This window comes from Sphaeramia orbicularis, chromosome 1, assembly GCF_902148855.1.
Source record: "Sphaeramia orbicularis chromosome 1, fSphaOr1.1, whole genome shotgun sequence".
In the NCBI taxonomy this organism is placed as follows: Eukaryota; Metazoa; Chordata; class Actinopteri; order Kurtiformes; family Apogonidae; genus Sphaeramia; species Sphaeramia orbicularis.
The window spans coordinates 51796213-51820965 of NC_043957.1; the positions used below are offsets into that span (position 1 = coordinate 51796213).

Consider the following 24753-nt stretch of genomic DNA (forward strand, 5'->3'; position numbering starts at 1 on the left):
AGCGATGCTGGTCCAGCCAAGAGGAAAGCCATTACAATGGAAACAAAGCAGGATATCATCAAAAGGTCGGAGAAAGGTGAGACGCCGACGAACATTGGTAAAGCCTTAGGCTTCAGTCGGTCGACCGTGGCGACCATTATTAAGGACAAAGCCCGTAATACGTGTATTTGGATATTTATTTCAAGATTTAGGGGGTATTAAAGGGTTAATTCCGACTTACGCGGAAATTCGGGTTACGTCACCAGCGTAGGAATGGAACTTGTTCGTAACCCGAGGATCTCCTGTATAATGTATATTATTATGGATGGAGGCAGGTGTAGATTACTGCACAAAGTGAGAATTTGATTTTCCTTGGTCAGGATATGTACAGTCAGTCCAGCTCGTATTTACGAGGCTGACAATTAATACTGAACAAACAATAACTCAAACTATAAATTATGAAAGAGCTGCAGCATCTGAAACTGACCACAATGAACATTTGACAGATAAACAGTACCACAGTGCTTCAGTTTCAGCTTCACAGTTTGTCATGTCTTTTATGGATTGTGATTGTTTTTATTTATTTTTTATTTAACCTTTATTTAACCAGGAAATGTCCCATTGAGATTAAGAACCTCTTTTACAAGGGTGTCCTGGCCAAGATAGGCAGCAGCAATGCAACACAGTTACAAAAATACATTCAACATACACACACACTCGACAAAAACATGATAAAAATTGCATGTACAGGCAGATTAAGAAAAGCAGGTGCAAGATATGGAATTGGCCTCAGGAACTCTCAATTTGGACTTAAAAGTGCTCAAGGAAATCAACTCAGTTAGTTTCCAGTCTTTCTGTAACTGATTCCATACATGAGGTGCAGAACAATTAAAAGCCTTTTTACCCATTTCTGTACGGGCAAATGGAGCAGACAGCAGAATGCACTCATTTGTTCGAAGAGAATAATTTTCTGAATTTCTCTTGTCAATTAAGGAACAGATGTAGCCAGGCAAGAGGCCAAGTATGGCCTTGTATATAAACAAGTACCAGTGGTTGGTCCTTCTGGTGGTCAGAGCAGGCCATCCTACCCGCGAATACAGCTCACAGTGGTGAGTTGATGCTTTACAGTTGGTGATAAACCTCAAGGAAGCATGGTAGACACTGTCAACCTTCAGGAGGCACTGAGCAGAAGCATTCATGTATAAAAGATCTCCATAGTCCAATACTGATAAAAAAGTCGCAGCAACAAGACGCTTTTTTACTTTAAAAGAAAAACACAATTTGTTACGAAAATAAAATCCCAACTTTAGCCTCAATTTCGCCACAAGGTTTTCCACATGTGGCTTGAAAGTGAGGGAGTTGTCAATTAAAACCCCCAGGTATTTATATGTGTGGACCACCTCAATTAAATTTCCTTCCAGAGTGGTCACTGAGGGTAATGTTTGCGGAGGTGTCCTTGAATTGGAAAACAACATAAGTTTAGTCTTGTCTGCATTGAGGACCAGTTTCAGTTGAATTAATGAATACTGGACAGCAACAAAGGCTTTCTGCAGGGATTCAATCGCCTGGACAAGAGTTGATCCAAAGCAGTATATAATTGTATCATCTGCATAAAAATGCAAATTAGCACCTGGCATATGCATGCCCAGGTCATTAATATAAATAATAAATAAGAGGGGACCTAATACAGAGCCCTGTGGCACCCCCTTGTGGACAGCAACAAAGTCAGAACACTGGCCAGTAAATTTGATGCACTGAGTCCGGTCACTCAGGTAGTTTGAAAACCAACCAACTGCATCCTGTGAGAGTCCTGATTGACAGAGTTTACGTTTTAAAATATTGTGGTCAACTGTGTCAAATGCTTTGGCCAAATCAATAAAAAGTGACGCACAGTGCTGTTTCTTATCAAGCGCAACTCTGATGTCATTTGTCACTTTCACTGCGGCAGTGACAGTACTGTGTTTTTTTCGGAAACCTGACTGATATTCTGATAAGATATCATTAGAATATAAAAACTCCTTTAACTGCTCATTCACAAGAGCTTCAAGAATTTTGGCTAGTACCGACAAATTCGATATCGGTCTGTAATTAGTTAAAACCGCCGGGTCACCCCCTTTCAGTAAGGGAAGAACAAATGCAGATTTCCACACAGAGGGAATTTCATTTTTTACCACTGTAAGGTTAAAAAGAATTGTCAGAGGCTCCGCTATAAAGTCTGCTGCCAACTTTAAAAAATAAGGATCCATTAGGTCAGGTCCAGAAGGTTTTCTGGGGTCCAATGCTTTGAGAGCTTTAAGAACTTCCTGAGTAGAAAAGGGTAAGAAATTAAAAGGCTCACCAGTATATACTGGGAAGTGGGTGTAAGGTTCCACAGGAGCAGCTCCCACCGAGTCAAACAAAGAGCCAGATGATATAAAATGCTTATTAAAACAATTTAAAATCTCCCGTCCATCATAAACTGGAACAGAGTCCTTTAAAACATAGGTTGGGAGAGTCTGGGCACTTTTACTTACAGAAAGTGATTTAATAACTTTCCAAAATTTCTGAGGGTTATTTAGATTGTCAGTAGTGAGTGACAGATAATATTCCGATTTGGCATTTTTTTAATAATATATTCCGATTTGGCATTTTTTTATCAAAGTGGAGCATTTGTTTCTAAGGTGACGGAAGACAGTCCAATCAGCCATAGAGCCAGTTCTCCTAACCTTGGCCCAGGCCAGGTTGCGCTCATGAATCTTATCAGCCAGGTCAGGAGAAAACCAAGGGTTTTCACGGCCCTTTACTCTGTACTTCTTAAAGGGGGCGTGTCTATTCACAATCTGCATGAAAGTGTCCCTGAAGAATGCCCACGCTATCTCTACATCAGGGATTAATCTAATCTTCATCCAATCAGCATTACTCAAATCATGGAAGTAAGCTTGCTCATTGAAGTGTTTAAGGTTCCTCTTAAAAATTATATGGGGTTTGGATTTTTGCACCTTGGTGCTTCTAATCGCAGCGACAACACAGTGGTCACTTAAGTCATTGCAGAAGACACCCAGAGAAGAGAATTTATGTGGGACATTTGTCAAAATTAAATCAATCAGCGTGGACCTCTCAGGATCCTTAGGGTTCAACCGGGTGGGTGAGTGAACCAGCTGGGTCAGATTAATGGAATCACAAAAGGACTTAAATTCAGCAGAGGCTTTTTTAAGCCAGTCCCAATTTAAATCGCCAGCTATAACAACTTCACTATAATTCAATTTTGACAAAAGATGCTTTAAGGAGTCTAATGTCTCCTTGGAGGCAGATGGAGGTCTGTAACACCCAACCACAGTTAAACAAAGACCCTTATAAATTTCCACGTTCAGTGCCAAGAATTCCAGCTGTTTACAGATGGACTCGGACTCTCTCAACTCACCATATATTTTTTATTAGTAAGTTGTTTTTTTAATTTAATTAATTACTAGAAATTCCAGGCGACCCCACGTGAGGTCCAGACTCCAAGGTTGAAAAACACTGGTATATACTGTCATATATTACACTGTGTACTGTGTCTCTTTAGTGTGTTTACAAAATAGCATTATTGGCAAGGTCGATATGATGGTGAAAGTTTTGTGACTAGTTTTATTTGCTGGACAAAGTCTTGTCATTAGTAGATTTTGTTAGTTTCAAAAACTTGTGTCAAGGTGAAGGAAGGTCACTAAATTAGTGTTATTCACTCAGGGAATACATAACTCCCACCCCAGCCTTCACCCAAGTGTGACAATAACACACTACTTTTATCACCGTTCTGACCCTGAAGATGTAACAACTGGCATTAAATAATTTACAAGCACCATTCAATCACACTCATCTGACTGTAAACCATGACATATGCTTTCTTGACATCGGTGCCATAAGTGGAGTTTGTACTTTCTTTGGTTCACCTGGATGTACACACACCCTAAGGGGTACTTTATTTTTGCAAGGAATTCCCACCAGGGGATTGTTTGTACATCTCACTGTGTTACTTATTGTGTGTTGTGTAGACTGTTCTGTTTAGCAGCGTTGCCACAGCAGGGAGCATCCCAGACAGTACAAACCACCTCTGTATATGATATGTGATGTTGACAGACTGTGGTATAAAGCCTCTCAAAAGTAATGCTCCACATATAAGAATGTTGCACCTCACAGAAAATACAGTTGTCACCACATAACTTCACTTTAGTTTGTTCAATATATGGATTCCAGGTGAATATTTTATCTTTTTTTTTTTTCCTAATCTTTTCAAACATCAACCAAACTTAATTCAGTTGACCACCATGTCTTGTGCCAGTAGCAGACTGATCTCATGAAATCACGTTGTATGTCACACCAGTTCTTATGGCATTTGGCGTGCTATATGTACACATTTTCATTCTTTTGCTTGTTATTCAATACCATTTGATCGCCTGTCGATTGATGCTAAGATCTCCAGTTTACATATCCATAACCGCTAACCCTAACCGCTAGTCACGTGGTATTTGACACAGCGTGAACATACACACGGAAAGCTTATAATGAGTACAGATAACACGCCAATTAAAAGTGGTGTGTATGTTGTGTATATTTAAGTAATTCATGATATCAGGTTGGCCAGTAGTCAGAGTATGCCCAAAGCTGCTATTTGTTAAATGTATGCCTCTTTAGTAAGTTAACCTGGGTTAAACTGTACTGCTCTGTATTGTGCAGCTGAAATAAATATATATGGATTTTGTCTCCATGTTATCAACCATTGAAGCTAACCTGTAGAGATGTGAGGGGAAAGGTAACACCTTAACCCTTTCATGCATAGTGGTCACTACAGTGGACAGCTATTCTCCAGTTGTTCTCTTGTATATTCATGGGTTTTGTTGTTTTAGTTCCATATCAGCCAATAATTTGGACAGCTGTTCTTCATAAACCTGATCTGCAGTAACATGTTTGAATGTAAATCAATTGCTAGTTGTTATTGGACTGCAATTAAAAGTTTTGTTGCACAAGGAGTTTTTTTTTTTTTTTTGCAAAATATCTCCATGAACTGAGTAATAACTAGTATTAGAGTATGTTAAAATGTAAGAAAACAGCAGATTAGCATTAAAATTGTTTTTATTTCATAGTTTTCACACAGTATATCACTTTCTGGTGATGGGTTTTAAATATATGTTTCTTTGCTTCAAAAATTAAACAGATGGTGTCCATCTGAGTGGACATTTGTGTAGCTCCATGAAAAATAGGCTCATTAAAAAATTTCAACTACATTGTTTTTTTCATGTCTAAAGAGGAATAAAAACAAAAATATTGAATATGGTTCTCATAATTCATGCATGAAAGGGTTAAATTACAAAAAAATAGTGTTTAGTCCAGTGTTTTTCAAGCTTGGGGTAGGGCCCCCCCGTGGGCTCGCCTGGAATTCAAATGGGGTCACCTGAAATTTCTAGTGATTGATTAAAAAAAAAAAAAACAAACAAACAAACAAACAAAAAAACAACAACTTACTATTAAAAAAATATATGGTGAGTTAAGAGAGACAATCACAATTTATAAAAGACATGACAAACTGTGAAGCTGAAACTGAAGCACTGTGGTTCTGTTTATCTGTCAAATGTTCATTGTGGTCGGTTTCAGATGCTGCAGCTCTTTCATAATTCATAGTTTGAGTTCTTGTTTGTTCAGTATTAATTGTCAGCCTTGTAAATCCAAGCTGGACTGACTGTACATATCCTGACCAAGGAAAATAAAATACTCACTTTGTGCAGTAATCTACACCTGGATTTACTGCCTCCGTCCATAATAATATACATTATATAGACTAAATGCCATCTAAAATTGCTGTTTATGTGCAACATAGTATAGAAAACTATTCCATGATCAAAAACAAATTAATTTTAGCAAAAGAATGTCTCTGTTTTGAATGTCTGGGGTCGCCGGTAATTTATGATGTTGAAATGGGGTCACAAGCCAAACAAAGTTGGGAACCACTGGATTAGTCAGTTTTCTATTTTACAAGTCTGGTTTCATGTAGAAGCTTTAACTGATTTAATTAGATTTATTATATCATTTGTTATTATGATTTAATCAAGTGAAGTGTTTTGCTTCACTAATAAGCAACATAAATGTGGCTACCTTCTGAAAAGCTGTGTGTAATTTAGTGCAGAAGGTCACATTTCAGTGCAGGGAGGTGGAAGACGTTCATGGTTCATGTTGTGAGAAAGTCCATGTGATTTTTTTGGATAATGATGGGAGTGAAGAATAATTATAGTATTATGTTACAGGTCCCATATTATGCAAATCTCACTTTGTGACAGTTTTCTTATAGTAGTGTGTGTTGCAGTAGCCTCATTATGAGGTTCGAATTTGAAAACTGTCTGTTTCCTCCCTGCCTTGCTACACCACATTTTGTGAAAATGCCTGCTCAAACGGCAGAGTTTGAGTTGGGTCCGTTTATGATGACATAAGCGGATTTAACTCCTCCCCCTGACTGTGCCCCCACCCTGCATGAAAAGGTGAGCCCCACCCTGGCAAAGTACCTCTTGGACAACAAACATGGCGAAGGCGAGACACGCAAGTTGTGGTGTTGTTGGCTGCACACACCAACACGAAAGTTTATTTTTGCTCCCCACTTCCGAGCCTCTCCGAAAAAAGTGGCTGGATTCTACCTGTGATGGTCGTGTACCAAACAACATTCCCAAACGCTTGTATGTGTGTGCCCAGCATTTCACGGACGAGTGTTTTTCAAACATGGGCCCATACAGCTCCGGCTTAGCACAAAGACTCCGAATCAAGAAGGACCAACGCTTACCAACGCTTCGTGACTCAAGTACAAGTGTGGCAGATGTAAGTTCTTCTCATTTTTTTGTATCTTTACTGCATAACCCTACATTACGGATAAGATGGTGGTTGTTGATGTGTACGTCTAACGTTAGCATGGCAGCTAACATAGCTCGGTTACTGCTGCTAACGTTTGCGTCCCCGTTAACATGCAAGAGCTGATAATATCAAGAGACATTCAACAGAACTACTTTGAACACGGGCCTTTTGTGGTTGGCATCAGTGTAGTTAGCATCAAGCTTGTTAGCAGCTGCCTGCATTAGTGGCGGCAGGCGTCTTTCCGTGTCAGGTCCACGAACCCGACACAACACCGCCGTTTTCCGTCAGGGCTCAATCACGCCTCAAGGCAAAGAAAGCCAGTGTTTGGAAAGACGTTCTGTCTGAGACATGTGTATTGTAGACGAGAGAGGGGCTTCACAGTCAACATTAGCACGTAGTACCGCTAGCGTAAGCCGCGTCCTCTCCCAGAGAGGGGAGGGGGAGTGGGCGTGGACAGATGCGTTCATTTGCATACCCGGAAGCAGGCCCAGAAACAGCCTGTTCTGAGGAGGGCTGGTGAGAGTGACTTTTTCGACCGCTGAAACTCCGAACAAAGGATGATTTTGGGGTGAACAAACTTAAATACTATGTTTTTGGGCTTCTCAGACCTATATGACGTGACTAAAAAATAGCATAATATGGGACCTTTAAGGGTGGGGTGCGAGATGTTTTCCTGGAGCATTTTTTACTATATTGCTTAAAATCCCCTTCACACCCCAATTACAACAAATTAATTAAATGCTCTAACACAAAAATTAAAAAAAATGTAGCCACCTGTGGAACGGACAGGACTGAAAAAACACCATCCAATCATTTAGCGCACCCAATCGAAATGGTGATATGTCTATCAAACTCAACTGCCATTTGTCCCTCCCCCCTCCTTCCTCTGCGCAGACCCCTCTTTGTGCATGAATCGTGCATTCTCAGAGGTTTGGAGCACTTGTACAGGAAACAAAGCCAGAGCCAGAGCTTGGCTATATTAGTTATATTAGGATGGAAAGTTCACCGGCAATACATCACTAGGAAATGTACCGTTAGTCAGATAGGTATGAACTGGGGCTGTTCTGTAAGAGCGGGGGTGTTGGAGGAGACTGAATGAGGTATGCATGGATTGGGGCCGGAGCCGGGGCCGCTGGCAAATTGTTGCTGTGCAGCGCTCGTGAATCCTCAAGAACAAACATTGTGCGTGCCAGTACTCTGGAGGCGTGGCTTCTGAAGAAAAGGGTTTGGGCTTTTGAATTATTTTCAAAATGTAGCTTGCTCGAACCATTTTTCTATGATCTCATACCCCACCTTTAAATACCATGCAGCAGTTACTAGTATTGTATTCTCTCTTTTGCCTCACAGTAACCTCATGTACTTCTCTACTGATAAACTCGCCTCACAGTAAACTCATGGAGGTCACTACTGATAAGTTCACGGTCAGTTCTGCTTGCAGGAGGAGATTTTGTGGCTACAGGGAGCTGAGACCTTACACTCCAACAGATCCACGTCTAAGATAACAGTCATGACACTTTGCGTAGCACATCCCAGTAGCAAGACATGGACTAACATTTGGCAAGTCATGTCAATAGGTGAGGTCCAATCAGAAGACAGAGTCGGATGATGTTGTGAAAATCCAACCAATTGTTCGGGGTGGAGTCACCCAAGAAAGTAATTGTCAACCAGACCTGGAATTTGTGACTCAAGTTCTGGCATGAGCTCTTGTTGAGAGAGACCAGTGCGGATTGTTATTATTAATTAATATTATTAACTGAGTCCAAGATGCATCCTGAACTTGTCTTTGGAGCTTCCAATCAACGAACACAGAAGACCTTTACAAGAGGTAACTTTCATCCCAAAGAAAGGTACAACTCCACCAATATCTATATATGTGTTTATTTATTCCAGTGTTCCTCAAAAAGTGGGGCGGGCCCCCCCGGGGTGGCGCGAAGGCTTGCCGGGGGGGCATGGAATCATTCCTAGGTGTTTATTTTTTCTTCAGGTTCGAACATGTAGCAGGTGGAACTAATGTTCTAGTGTTGGAGCATTCTGGACTCATTTTAGGGATGTACAACAAACAAATCTACTGCCATGGTGATCTGTCACTAGACTAGACAAAGAGTTTAGGTTTGGAGAATGGACAAGGATTGGACTGGAAAAGAAAAATGTGCAATGTTTCTGTTTTTGCACAGTTTGTACAGTTTGCACTTTGATGTTCTGAGATGTGCAACATAAACAGGCTCATTGTAGCCACGGATATTGTTAAAATGTTCATCTTTGTTACCAAAATGTGTTTGTTGTTCTAAAAAAAATTTACCTTATTGTCATAGTTTTAAGATAATTACACATTTCCTATTTTTATTTTGAAAAATAATGTCTCAGGGAGCAGTCTTGTTGAGTTCATTTGTATTGTTCAATCAAAAATCTACGTTATTTTTAATTTGCACAACAAATTATTCAATAAAAAGCAAAATGTATTTTTACGATATTGATGTTTCTTTCAATAAAAGTAATAGTTGCACCACAGGTACAATGTTGTTGGGGTTGAGGGGGGCTTGGAGATTTTTCGTGCTCCAAAGGGGGGCCCGACAGAAAAAGATTGAGAACCACTGATTTATTCATTGTTTATCTAACGGGAGCAGTGCACACTACATATATTGTACCATTAACCGCTAAGGGCTAATTTTCATCGCAGTCCCTGGACAGAGGTTATAGTAACATCACAGCAGCTATAGAAAATGAAAATCTTACATGTGAAGATTAATGCATCTCAATGAAATACTATACAATAGACAACAATACAGAACAATTACTATCAGCACCAGTAACGTAAATCAATACCTCCTAGCCTTCTATGGGAAACACATCATTAATAATCCATAAAGTCAAACAAAGCCAAATACAACATGCTGAAGTTAAAGTGAGAGGAGATAAGACAAGGAAACATGTCTCAACACAATAAAAACTCATGATGATACTGATCAAGGAGCTGCTTTAGTCTTACTTTATATTTTATTAGAGCTGTGCTGGCACACTTTCCTTCCTGCTTCCTCTAATTCATTTGTTTTCAGTGGCAGTTGTCAAAACAGGTTAGTGTTGCATTTCCACTACAGTTTCAATTCAGCAGAAGAAAAGAATGGAAACATGGTGGTATCCAAGATGGTGATACACCTGTATTTGTCAAAAATGCAGAGAATGTCTGGAAGTCTACGGACTAGATCGTTGACAGATCTGTTTCTAGATACATCTGTTAGTGGACAAGACTGTACCCAGACATACAGTTGTGGAAAAAAATTATTAGACCATCAAAAGACATCAAAAACAATGGGTATGGCATCAAGTACTAACTCCTGTGTGTATCATGTGACTAAAACAGACAGAAAAGAAAACATGGAATGCCTAAATGCACTGTTTTTGTCAGTACAATGCCATAGATACTGATGTAAGAACTGAAGTGATTTTGGTTATTATCAAGAAAACATGGAAAATGGATAGATATCAGCTCTGAAATGAAACTCTTATGAGCTATTTTTGTTGTTATCATTATATTTGTCCAAACAAATATACCTTTAGTTGTACCAGGCATTAAAATGAATAAGAAATTGAAGAAAACAAGGGTGGTCTAATAATTTTTTCTGCAAATGTATTACTGCAAATTCATGTAACCATCCATTAGGTGAATATCATAATATTTACTATATTGAACATCTCATGTGGGATTTTTGTATATTCTGTACATCTTTGGTGTATACCATTATGAGATGTTGGATACAAATTTAGCAAAACTCCATCTGCGGCTCATGGTATTTTGCATATTTACAAAGTTTTACTAAAAAGAGCTGCTTGCAACCAGTTAAATTGTTCATATTAATTTTCATCATCACCGGAATCAAGTTGTCTCTGTTTTCTCTGCCCATGCGCCAGTTTCTCTCTAGGTGTTTTACTAATACTTAAAGGTTTACTGTGTATACTGTGTATGTGAACTAATGCTATGTAACGTGTGGGTGTAGCCTTAATTTTTAAAATGTTTCTAATTTGAAAGTTGAAAAATAGATGTTTTGCTAATACTGGCACATTAACAGAAATGTTCATTAATGTGTCCTGTCCCTGCCAAATAAACATGTAAATGATTAAATTATTTAAAAAAATGTTCATTCATTGATATCCTCATAAATCTACACTTTGAAATCTTTGAAAAAAACTTTGAAATCTTTCGTGTCTGTTAAGTGGAAGTGTGACATCTAGCACTGAAATTTTGTATAATGTACAATAATAATAATAATAATAATAATGGATTAGATTTTATATAGCGCTTTTCTAGACGCCCAAAGCGCTTTACATTATTGATCCATTATTCATTCGCTCTCACATTCTCCCTCTGGTGGTGGTAAACTTCATATGTAGCCACAGTTGCCCTGGGGCAGACTGACAGAAGTGTGGCTGCCAATTTGTGCCTACGGCCCCTCTGACCACCACCAAACATTCACACGCATTCATACACCAGTGTGAGTGGCACTGGAGGCAAGGAGGGTGAAGTGGTGAAGTGTCTTGCCCAAGGACACAACGGACTGACAAGGATAGAGCGGGATTCGAACCGCCAACCCTTCGGTTATTGGACTTTCTCTACCACCTCTCTGGCTCTACCACCTGAGCCATGACCACCCCTCCCCACTGAAAACAAGTAATTTCAGCCAAATGTTAATGCCAACAGTTGTATTTAATTACAGCAGTGTTTACTTCATCCAATGTATAAAAGGACTGCTGTAAAAATGCTATACTGAAAAAATGCTAACATTAGCAACCACCAGGCTGAATATTCTAATACAATAACCATAACCTTCATTAAAAATAGTAAGTAAGTAAGTAAGTAAAGTAAATTTTATTTATAGAGCACTTTTCACAGACAGAGTCACAAAGTGCTTTATCAATTCAAATCAGAATCAAATTAAGTTTACAGAGACCCAACAGAATCCTTCAGGGGCAAACACTTGTGATTGGTGACAGTGGCGAGGAAAAACTTCCCTTTAACGGGCAGAAACCTCGAGCAGACCCAGACTCCTGAAGGATGGCTGTCTGCCTTGACCAGTTGGGGTTAAAGAGAGAGAGAGAGAGAGTAAAGGAGGAGAAAAGAGAGAGCGATAGAGATATAGAGAGACTGGGGGGGGGATGACACATGGAGTACGTTATGATGAATACATAGAGTGTAATCAGTCTGTGGTGGTCCTGGGTGAGGTGGGAGACTAAAAAGCCTTTTTGAACAGGAGGGTTTTGAGGTGTTTCTTAAAGCTCTCTACAGAGTCCATGGACCGTAGGTGTAGAGGCAGGTCATTCCATAGACGTGGTGCCACAGCTTTAAAAGACCTGTCACCGCGTGTGCTAAAACAGGTCCGTGGAACCATCAGCAGGTACTGTCCTGAAGACCTCAAGCTACGAGTCGAGCTGTAGGGCTGGATCAGGGAAGCAATGTATGCAGGGGCCTGGCCATGTAGGGCCCGGAAAGTTAGCACAAGAATTTTGAAATGAAGACGATATAGAACAGGGAGCCAGTGGAGAGATTTAAGGATGGGAGTGATGTGGGTTCTCCTGTTTGTGCGGGTCAGGAGCCTGGCAGCAGAGTTCTGGACAAACTGTAGACGGGCCAGCTCCTTCTTGTTTAAGCATGTAAACAGGCTGTTGCAGTAGTCTAAGCGAGAAGATACGAAAGCGTGAACGATCATCTCGAGCTCATTTGTGGACACCATAGATCTGAGTTTGGAGATGTTGCGTAGGTGGAAGAAACAGTTTTTGACTAGGTGTTTGGAGTAGAATTCTAAAGACATGTCCTGGTCAAAGATGACACCCAGATTCCTCAGTTTTGTCTTTACCGAGGAACTCAGGTCTCCAAGGTGATGTTTGATCCCTGGGATTGCACTATCCGGGGCAATGATGAGGGTCTCAGTTTTGCTGGAGTTCAGCTGGAGGCTGTTATCATTTAGCCACTGCTTCAGCTCTGACAAGCAGTTGATTAAGGAACTCAGTTTGTGGGGCTCAGAGGAGTTAAAGGAGCAGTATATCTGGATGTCATCCGCGAATAGATGATAGGAGACATCACTGTACTGTCGGATAATGTGGCCAAGTGGGAGGACATAGAGTAAGAATAGGACTGGTCCCAGGACAGAGCCTTGGGGCACACCACACAGTAGATCCGCTGAGTCAGATTGGAAGTTGTTTATTGACACAGTGAAGCTTCTGCCGGTCAGGTAAGAGGAGAACCAGTCTAGCACATGACCTGACATCCCTACCAGGTCCCTCAGTCTCTCAATCATTATGGTATGGTCCACGGTGTCAAAGGCCGAGGAGAGATCTAGCAGGACCAAGACCGTGGATTTCCCGGAGTCAGCCGCCATCAGAATGTCACTAGACACTTTTAATAGTGCGGTTTCTGTTGAGTGGCGTTGTCTAAACCCAGACTGAAAAGTGTCATAGATCTGGTGTGTCTCCAGAAAAGCTGTAAGTTGTTTAGACACTGCTTTCTCAAGGATTTTGGCCAATAGGGGGAGCTTTGAAATGGGCCTGTAGCTTTTGAAGTCTGTGGGGTCCAGTGTGGTTTTCTTTAGTTTAGGTTCTATGATGGCCTGTTTGAAGGAGCTGGGAAACAAACCAGTTGTGAGCGACAGGTTAAAAAACTTTATGACCCATGGTCCAATAGTGTCAAAGACACCGACAAGGAGCTTATGGGGGAGGATGTCTGCAGGGTTGGAGGAGGGTTTCGTTTTGGATAAAAGTGCTGAGATGTCCTCCAGTGTCACAGGGTCGAAAGAGGACCAGGTTTGCAGAGGGGGATCAGATAGGGTCAGACAGCCAGAGGGTGGTGGGATATTGTGTTTAATATCCCTGATCTTGTCTGTGAAGAAGTTTAGGAAGTCATTGCTGTCAGCTTTACAGAGCACAGGGGCAGCAGGGACAGCAGGGGACACAATGGACTGGATTGTGTCAAAGATTACTTTGGGGTTAGTCTTCTGAGTGTAACTTTTTAACCTGAATGACATTATTACCTCCGCCAAGGAGGTTATGTTTTTGTCGCCGTTGGTTTGTCTGTCTTTTTGTGTGCAAGATAACTCAAAAACTTATGGATGGATTTGGATGAAAATTTTAGGAAATGCTGATACTGGCACAAGGAACAAATGATTAAATTTTGGTGGTGATCAGGGGGTGGGGGGGCCACTGATCTGCCTTGGTGGAGGTCTGTGCTCTACGAGTGCTTCTAGTTTTTATTTATTACCTCTGGCAAGGAACGGCAGAGGTTATGTTTTCATCGGGGTTTGTCTGTTTGTTTGTGTGTCTGTTAGCAAGCTAACGCAAAAAAAGTTATGGATGGATTTTCATGAGATTTTCAGGAAATATTGATACTGGCACAAGGAACAAATTATAAAATTTTGGTGGTGATCGGATCTGATCTGCTTTGGTGGAGGTCTGCGCTCTCCGAGTGCTTTTCTAGATATTATTATTATTATTATTATTATTATTATTATTATTATTGTTGTTGTTATTATTATTATTTTGACGAGAGACATGATTATCTCTTGATTTAACAATCTTAATTAAAGAAAACTTGCCAAGTGAAATTATCTTGCTGCATGGACAGATAGTTTCACTTGTTTTGAGTACTTTTTTCCTCAGATTTAGTGTTTTTATCTTGTTTTTACACACCTTTTTCTGCAGTGTGTAAATGAAGATTTATTTCGATAGAGAAAGCCTATTCTGAATTTAACTTTGGAGAGGAGAGTACTGATGTGAGTTTGACAGTAGAGATGCCAGCCAGAAAAAATACCATTTTTTTTTAAAGACCTGCACATCGCACCATTCAAATCTGTATTGTAGACAGGTAAGCCTTCTGTTAGACCTTCAGTCTTATTAATAGGGTTGTATGTTTTCTTATTTTATTAAAAAAGTATATTTTATCGTAAGTTACCAAACAGAAGCCGATCCAAACAGAGAAAACAATACTATAATTACTCGCAGAAAAACACTATTGATTCAGTATTTCTAGAGAGAAGTACTGAATCAATAATTATTTTCTGTTTCATGTTTTTGAATGCAAGTCAGTTGGAGCCAAATATCATCAAACAGCTGTCAGTGATTTTACTCTTTCAGATACGTTGTTTTCACCTCCACAAGCCTTAGTTGTGGCCCAATGGGAGAAGCCGTCCACAGTGCAGTATAGTTTCAGGAGAAAATGAGAGATAATGAGAATCAAGGGAGAGAGCTGATCTGAACTGAGGTCAAAATAAGTGAAAAAGACACTGACACATGACAAAGGATGAAAGAAAGAGACAGAGAGAGACGGTGGCAGGAGTAAGATGATGTTCTCCCTGACTGTCACAAAGCTGGGCAGTGTTGCTTGGTCACAGGCTGAGGCTGTGCACCCATAATTCAGTCTGATTTAGGGCTGTGATAGAGCGCTCAGGGATAATAAGCAGTATAATTTGCAGGAAGGTGTGACCAGACTAGCTAAGTAAGGTACCAGTGTTTGCAGCACGTCTCGTCCTCTCCTTCTCATTCATTCAAAGTCAGTTCAGTTCAGTTCTGTTGCATTCAGCTCTGTCCAGTTCATTTCACTTTTAAATGGATATTTAATTTAAGTTTGGTTGAGTTCAAAACACCGAGTCTTACTTCAGTCATTCCCAGCTCAGTTCACTTTGTTGAGTTCGACTCACATACATACATTTCTAAAATCCTTTCTCCAGAATAGAACAGAGCAAATCTGTATTGAATATATATAAATATCCCTACTGATTCCTGTGGTGACAAGGCTTTTATTACAGACAGACAAAAATGTATGATTTTATTGGACTTGCCTTACTAATACAACACCACATCTGCACATATGCTGCCCATATTTACATAAAAACAGGTAAAAGAATTAAGGTAAAAGAATGTACTCTTTTTCCATCTGTCTGACAAAAAAGAAAAGGAAATGTGTATAAGTTCTAATAGACAGTATGAACCTAACTGGACTACATAAAAACAGGTTGTGCTCAGGACTTAAAAGCTGAGGTTGTTGATTTTCTCATTTTCTGTCATCAGTTGTAATTACTAGTCATTTTGTTGCAAAAACATCTCTCAATATCAGTACGAATTCAAGTTCAGATCAAACTAATATTTTATGCATTCATAAAAACATGCTTGACCATGTTGTCACATGACTAATTTCTTAGATTTTTCTGTTGTGACAACAGAGATTAATTTTTTTCTGAAATTTTATGGACTAAACAGTTTTATAAATGTTATTTTTACTTCTAGTGCTATCTCCCTCCAGTTTCAATCCAACAACTAAGATTTTCTCCACTAATGTCTTGGTTTGTGTGTAATGGCCTATTTGCAGTGCAAACCTTTGACAGTAACATGACATCTTTAGATACCAGCTTGGGGACTTTTCACTCGATTATCTTGGTTAGGAGCAAAATAACCTCGTCAAATAGCGCTGCATATGCCTCCTGAGACAGATTTAAGAGTCGTTTTTCAGTATATTTTGTACCTCCATGTGAACATTTCCCTCTGAATCGTTCACATCCTTAAGTAATTCATTGACTCATTCTTAAAATCTTCCCTCTCGTGATAAACTTCCTTTGGCTTGGCCCAACTGACTATCAGCACTTGCCACAGTAATTGCTGCTCGTTCAAGGATGGGACACGGCAATAAACTTGTCAGCACATATTACAATGTCAGACAGATGAGCAGGCGAGCGCATTCTGCCTTCCTGCCCTCTCATCTTAATAGCAGCCATCTCCTACATGGCATGTCCCCAGACAGACAACTCATTTCATCTTATCATTAATTCTGAGGCACCGAGGGTGACATTGTGTCCATCATGGCAGCTTTATGTAAAACACAATCCTTTGTGATTGGTCTGGTAATACAGGTGTCTATCCATGTTTCAACTAACAGAGCCTTTTTGTAATAAGCGTTTGATGTGGCGGCTTGTTAAAGGTGAATCTAGGTTTGTTGGCTCATTTGCATAAATGTGTGACTGATAAGCAGCAGTCAGAGGTGTGAGAGTGCACTGCTGAAAAAGAGTCAGAGCGTGCAACTTCTGACAAAACAGCTGGTGGATATTATATTTAGCCAACCTTCGTATTTCATCTCGCCTTGTCCCCTCAGGAAAACTGCCTAACTGTCCATGCCCTCCTATTTTATAGATGGCTTTCTCTGCCTGCAGTTAACACAGTATCAGCACCTGGCCTCTGAGAATTCATTAGGGAGCACCTCAATCAAACAGCTGAGCTGCACCAAAGGGACAGGCAGAGGGGGACGAATCAATTTGGAGGCATGCAGGCACAGGTGGAATTATCTGGCTGTGTGTGAGCGGAAGGCCAGCCGGCTATCAGTACATTCTGTCATGGTCTAAACAAGGTGGTGGGAGGTGATTGAGCATTTTTGGGGGGCGGTTGATTGGAACGTAAGCAAACAATGCCTGTTATGGAGGTGGGTAACAACTGCACATCAACATGAGGTGACCTATCTGTCCTGCTATAAAAAGATGAAATCGGCCTCATAGTGACAGTGATTTAGGATGATAGTGCAGCACAGGAACACATGGCTTGGTTTTAAATTATGATATGGAATTTTTTTTTTTTTTTACAGGGAAGAGAAAAAAAAGGAAAATTAATGTGCTGAACACTCAGACTATACTTAAAACTAACATGACACAGGAGCAGACTAATAGATCAGTTTGAATGTACACACCTTCCTTTTACAGCTCTCTCTTTTTTGTCCAAATCAAAAGACTAAGCATGAGGTTGGATTACATGAAGCCAATATATCACTGTTCAAGGAGCTGCCATGTTGCTTCTGTAACATCCACAGAGAAGTGCAATAGAGTTGTGACTGATGGAATCACAACAACAAGCAATTAAAGCTGTCAATTCAAAAAAAAAAAAAAAAAAAGCTGTCAATTACATATTTAACCCACTACACCTCTGGAAAAAAAAACAACAACAACAAAACTATTATTGGCCAAAGTGTTAAGTCATGGAGTGGAATTTCTACAGCTTTTAAAGACGATGTGGTGCAGACGTCTTCACCAATATTACAATTTATTTATAACCTTTTTTTAACCAGGAAAAAAAAAAAACTCATTGAGATAAAAAAAATATTAAAAAAAAAGTCTTTTTCAAGAGTGTCCTGGTCAAGACAGCAGCAACAGCAGAAGTTACACAAAATGGAAATCACAGCCATACATCCACATTAATATACATAAAGACAATGAAAGTCAGTACTGAAAACCAACTTAAAACTGATAAGAACATAGATATAAAACAATGCCCTGAAAGATTAAAAAATAGATTTTTGTTCTCAGAATTGCACAAAAACTTAAACTTCAGCTTCATATTTTAGGTCAACACATAAATATTTGAAGGATTATATTTTAGCAAGAAGAAACATCACCTCATGAAATTCAAGTGATGCACTTAATTCATTTGAGGAAGGTTTTTAGACTCCAGCAGAGGATGGGATGGAGCATGTGCTGGTAGAAAACTCTGCAGGAAGGCATCTGACCTTATCCCAGTGACGAGTCGAGAGTCTCCTGGAGGTAAAGTAAGTGGAGTTGGGGTGGCGATAGGTGTCTGCAAGACCAGATATTTGACTGAGCATGTGTCTGCCTGCATGGCAATCAAGAAGTTCAATGAGGGTGAGCTCGACTTTTAAACCAAATGTATGTAATAGAAAGTCTGAACACAGGTAGTGATTGGATGACAGGGATGATGGGAGGTAGGAAGACAGTAGAGAGGCTAGAGAAGAGAAAGACCTGAGAAACCAGGTTCAGAGAAGCTTTGCTGAAACTTTTAGTTATGTACATTAACCCTTTCATGTATACTGGTCACTACAGTGGACAGTTATTTTACAGGTGTTCTCTTGTATATTCATGGATTTTGTTGTTTTAGTTGCATATCAGACAACACAGTGGACACTTATGCACCATCTCATACTCTGCAATTCACACAATTACTGATAAATACTTGATAAACCTGATCTGCGGTAACATGTTGGAGAGTAAATCAATTGCTATTTCTTATTAGACCGTAATTAACAGTTTTCTTAAACAAAAAGTAAAAAAAAAAAATATTATGTCCATGAAGTGAGTAATATCTTGTATTAGAGTATGATAAAATATGAGAAAACATCAGATTAGCTACATTAAAAGAAAATATTTCATAGTTTTCACACAGTATATCACTTTCTGATATTGTATTTTAAATACGTTTCTTTTCTTCAAAAATGAAACGCATGCTGTCCAGCTGAGTAGACATTTTTGAAACCCCATAAAAAAGAGCTTCATAAAAAATTTCAATGACGTTGTTTTTTTCATGCCTGAAGAGGAATAAAAACACTGAGGAAAAATATCTTGACTAAGGTTAAATACTTGACTAAAGGGTTAAATACTCAGTAATTGCCCTCAGTAAAAAAGCTTACATTTCAAACAACCATTTACATAACTAATGAAAATAAATATCCCACTAATATTGCTGTTTACATGCAGTTGAATGATTATAAAAAAATAAACCTTTTAAGTGTAAGTGTTGGCTTTATTATTGCGAACACAGCCTCCCTCTTTCTGTTCCTTCAACCAGCTTCTTGAAAAGGTCAGTGTTGTTAGTTTTGAGCATAAACCTGTTGATCACAGACTTTCATAATGTTTAAAAACCCGAAGTGTAGGTTTTTTTTTCTGACAAGTAAAAGGTTGTGTGTCTCAAACTGCAGTAAAACCCAGACTGAGACACAGAGAGCCAAGAAAAGTCTGAAACTGGTTTTACCCAAAGATATAGGTCAGATGCTTCCATTGAGTCATTACTGCATTCGTTAATATGTTTCAGCTGAAACAAGTTCTTTAACCCTTTAATGAGTTTGATGGAGAGCATAAATATTGGACTGTGTTTTTTGAATGGATAAAGGTCATGTGGTCTGATGAGTCCAGACTGACCCTGTTCCAGAGTGATGGACGCATCAGGGTGAGAACAGAGGTGGATGTACTGATTACCCATCACACCTAGTACCTACAGTACAAGGCTGTGGGGACGGTGTTATGATCTGGGGTTAGTTGAGTTCATCAGGTCTAGGTTCAGCAATGTTGTGTCCAAAAAATTATAGACACTGCATAAGCGTATTGAAATGGTACATCACAAATGCATGCCGCAGTCCATGTTCAAAGTGGTCCAATGAAATATTAGTGTTGGACTTTTTTTTAGCCAAGCCGTGTATATTCCAAATGTATTATATGCATGTTCAAGTATAGTACCTATAAAACCAGAACATTTGATATCCCATAGCGGTATCGGTCTGTCGTGCTGAAGAAGGAGCTGAACCGAAAGGCAAAGCTCTCAATGTATCAGTCAATCTACGTTCCTACTCTCACCTATGGTCATGAGCTTTGGTCATGACTGAGAGGACAAGATCCCGGATACAAGTGGTCGAAGTGACTTTCCTCTGTAGGGTGGCTGAGCGCACCTTTAGAGATAGGGTGAGAAGCTCAGTCACCAGGGAGGAGCTCAGAGTAGAGCCATTGCTCCTCCACATCGAGAGGGGGCAACTGAGGTGGCTCGGGCATCTGTTTCAGATGCCTCCCTGGGGAAGTGTTCCAGGCATGTCCCGCCAAGAGGAGGCCCCAGGGAAGACCTAGGACACGCTGGAGAGACTATGTCTCTGGGCTGGCCTGGGAATGCCTTGGAATTCCCCCCGAAAGAGCTGGAGGAGGGGTCTGGAGAGAGGGAAGTCTGGGCATCCCTGCTTAGACTGTTGCCTCCGCGACCTGGCCCCAGATAAGCGGAAGAAGATGGATGGATGGATGGATGGATGGATGGATGGATGGATGGATGGATGGATGGATAGATAGATAGATAGATAGATAGATAGATAGATAGATAGATAGATAGATAGATAGATAGATAGATAGATAGATAGATAGATAGATAGATATTCCATATGTAACATTTAGAGTAAAGGCCGTCTTATATCAAGTCTATGTTTATTACTGTATATAAATTTTTGGTAACACTTTACTTGAAGGTCTAGTTTATAATGCATTAAGCGCACATTCATAAGACATTATAATACATTTATAATGCATTATAAAAGTCATTACAACAGTTTATGATCATGTACAACAATTTATACCAAGGTTATTAAAGTATTATGAGTGTAGGCATAATGTATTATAAATTCAGCTTTCATTATGTTTTATACATCCAACAATGTACAGTGTTTGTAGGAAGAATCTCAAGTCCTGGGTTACGTAACACATTATCAATTGTATGACATAACACAAGTATGATGACGTATGAGCAGTATCTGCTGGCTCTAAGTAAAGTGTCAGTCAAAAATTATACATCAAAGTGTTCTTAATAACTTTTTATTTTGCAAAAACAAAACATTAAAAGAACAGAGACAGTAAATAGAAGTGTTACATGTTGCTTTATACATAAATAAAAAAAATAATGTGGCAGCTCTAAATCTTTGTTAATTCAAACACATACTTTTTTTTTTTTTGTTAATAAATATGAAATCCCTAAAATAGATGGGTATAGGGACCAGTGACAAAACCTAACAAAAGTTTCCCACCTATAAAAATAAATTCCTTCACACTGCTTTGGTATGGATGTAGAAAACATAATGAAAGCTGAATTTATAATACATTATGCCTACACTTATAATACTTTATTAACCTTGGTATAAGTTGTTGTACATGATCATAAACTGTTGTAATGACTACTATAATGCATTATAAATGCATTATCATGTCTTATGAATGTGTGCTTAATGCATTATAAACTAGACCTTCAAGTAGAGTGTTACCAAATTGTTAATCTCACCATCAGATCAAAACCATTATACACACAGACTTTGCACAATGAGTCTATTGCATTAATTATTCAATTAGCTGTGAAATTTCACAATGTGGAACATGATGGATTTGTCAAGCAGTGAGTGATTTGTGGTCCTCTCACTTCTGTCATTTCCTTCCCCTCTGTGCTGAAGTTTGGACCAGCGTGGATAATTCCGGCTATGCCAGACTACACTGGGGGTTCCTGCCCAGACAGCGTCCACTTTCCGTTCATGTCCTACCTCGTCACCATGGCTCCTGAAGGCACTGAGCTGTTTTCATCCTCCTTTCACTCTTCTTTGTTTCCTCTATCATCCACTTGTATATTACATGTTGAAAATAGGCTTAATGATCCTGTGGCACTGCTATAAATTCTATCTTGATTAGTCGCGCAACTCCAGCAGATCTTTGAATCTGTTCCAAAACTGAGTCAGTGTTTAAATGTGATCAACACGTAATGAGGTTGTAATTTTTTCTGATAATTTTTAATGGAAAATACAGTGTTGGATTTTCAAATGAAATGTGTTTTTCAATGATTTTATTATAATTATAATACTACTATAATATTGTTGGTGGGTGGCACAGTGGTGCAGTGGATCGCCTCACAGCAAGAACATCCTGGGTTCAATTCCCACACCAAGACCTTTCTGTGTGGAGTTTGCATGGGTTCTCTCCGGGTACTTAAGCTTCATCCCACCATTCAAAGACATGCACTAGTAGATTAATTAGTTAATCTAAAATTGCCCATAGGTGTGAATGGGAGAGTGACTGGTTGTTCGTCTCTATATGTCCTGCCTTGCGATAAACTGGCGACACGTCCAGGGTGTACCCCGTCTTCGTCCATGGGTAGTTGGGATAGGCTCCAGCATCCCCCGCAACCCTCCTGAGGATAAAGTGGTTTAACGGATGGATGGATATAGATTATTGCAGATACAGTCAGTGATAGTGAAAGATGGGGGACTATTAATATATGATCAAGGACGGACTGGGACTTAAAAAAAAAAGGCCCTGGACTTTTTCCAAAATTTAGGCCCACAAACCATACACGATTACACATTTAAATATCCACCTGCCATCATGTCAAGATACTCTACCACAACCCTAGACAAGATATTCACAGAGAATAACATTTCGCAATCAACAATTATTTGTGTTAACTTATTTATTTACAAAGCATTCGTTCAGTCCTGAAATAGGATTATGAAGGCTTTCAAAATAAAACAATGAATAACACTGGGTTACAAAAAAATGTTTTTTGAAAGTTGTCTAGGTTTTTTCGACTGAATTAGGACCATTTTGCACCGCTAAATCCAAAAATGACATCTGTTTTTCTCAATCAGGTCAGGTTTTTTTGCTAATTTGATTTTGAAAAATTTGATCTTCTCACAAAATCTATTAATTAATACCAAAATAAGATTAGTAAGCACACTTTATGAAACTTGTGACTTGATTCCTGTTAGGTACAATGGTGTATTCACCGCAGATGTAGCAGAATACGTCAGGCTTATTTTTGCAAGATCTTCTAGTTGAAGCCATTTCATTCACCTGTAATATTAAAAAAAAACATTAATCATAAATTGGCAAAAGTAAAATCTTCAGAACTTGTTTATTGCAAGAAATATGAAAGAATTTTGTATCCTATGATGTGAAAATGCCCATAAATGTCAGCAAAAATGTTAAAAAGCCAATATGTAGCATAGTTCAGAAAGTTGACCTGATTGAGTAAAATTAATGTGATTTTTGGATTCAGCACACCAAAAGTATCCTAAATCAGCTCAAAAAACTTAAACAATAAATTTGTTGTTGACCAGTGTAATGATCAACAAATTAATAAAACAAAAGTACTGCACAACACTGTCAAGGATAAGGCAGCCTGACCTATTCCTCTACATGAACTTGGAGAGCTTATAAAGATGTACTCAAAGCTGTGGGAGTAAAAGCGTCTTCATTAGGTCACTAGTTTCTCCAAGTTCCTCCCGGCTGTCCTCCACAGTCTTGCTAAATAGCTCAGTAAGCTTTTTGCATTTGGATGCCTGTGCCTGTAATACTTTGGCCCTCTTCTCTTTTTGATTTTTCCCAGCCACCTTTCTCCTTATGCTTCATATTTGATGTTTTCTCACACTCTTCTTTGGGTTTTTCTGTTTCTAGTTTTGTGTATGTCCCCCACATAATAACTTAAATAATTGTTTTGGCACCACCTGTTGTTTTGATGTTGATATCGCTGATTTTTTTCCCTTGATTCACCACATCAGACACCACATCAGTGGGATGATCGTTTTGGACTTTGACAGAATTTCCTACTGGTCAGTCCACCCCTGTATATAATCAGGGTGTGGTTTGTGAAAAAAACAGAGAGGGGGGGGGTGTTTTTATTTTTTTTGTCGGGGCGGCGGGGGTGTGTGAGGGGGGGTTGGGCAGCGGAGGCAGAGGCGGAAGTTATATAGGTGGGGGTGTGGTCTATAACTAACGTAACTAATGCTGTCTTAAAACAAAAGTGAAACTTTACATAGTTTCAACATCCACCTCCTGGGTTCTAATCCTCTCTTATACAGCAGATCTTACATGAAATTTTCACAACTTCTAACCTGTATCCACTGGACACTTACATTCACCGCCCCTTGACGACACCTCAGTGCATGGGGACGTTCGCAAATTCTGAGACTGCCGACAGTTCGGTTCAGGCCAGTGTTTCTCAAAAAGTGGGGTGGGCCGCAAAGACTTGCCGGGGGGGCATGGAATCATTCCTAGGAGTTTATTTTTTCTTCAGGTTAGAACATGTAGCGGGTGGAACTAATGTTCTAGTGTTGGAGCATTCTGGACTCATTTTAGGGACGTACAACAAACAAATCTACTGCCATGGTGATCTGTCACTAGATTAGACAAAGAGTTTAGATTTGGAGAGTGGACAAGGATTGGACTGGAAAAGAAAAATGTGCAATGTTTCTGTTTTTGCACAGTTTGTACAGTTTGCACTTTGATGTTCTGAAATGTGCAACGTAAACAGGCTCATTGCAGCCACTGATACTGTTAAAATGTTCATCTTTGTTACCAAAATGTGTTTGTTGTTCTAAAAAAAAATTACTTT

At 39.4% G+C, this 24753-nt stretch overlaps 1 long non-coding RNA gene across 1 annotated transcript in view; it reads left to right on the plus strand.

The window, feature by feature from the left end:
* The first annotated feature begins 678 nt into the window (after positions 1–678).
* The window catches only part of LOC115426278 (uncharacterized), a 28472-nt gene continuing 4397 nt past the window's right edge, over positions 679–24753 (plus strand). Inside the window, exons 1-3 of the long non-coding RNA XR_003936325.1 lie at positions 679–835; positions 15071–15080; positions 15759–15770. This is a non-coding gene — a long non-coding RNA (uncharacterized LOC115426278). The remainder of the gene's footprint in view (positions 836–15070; positions 15081–15758; positions 15771–24753) is intronic.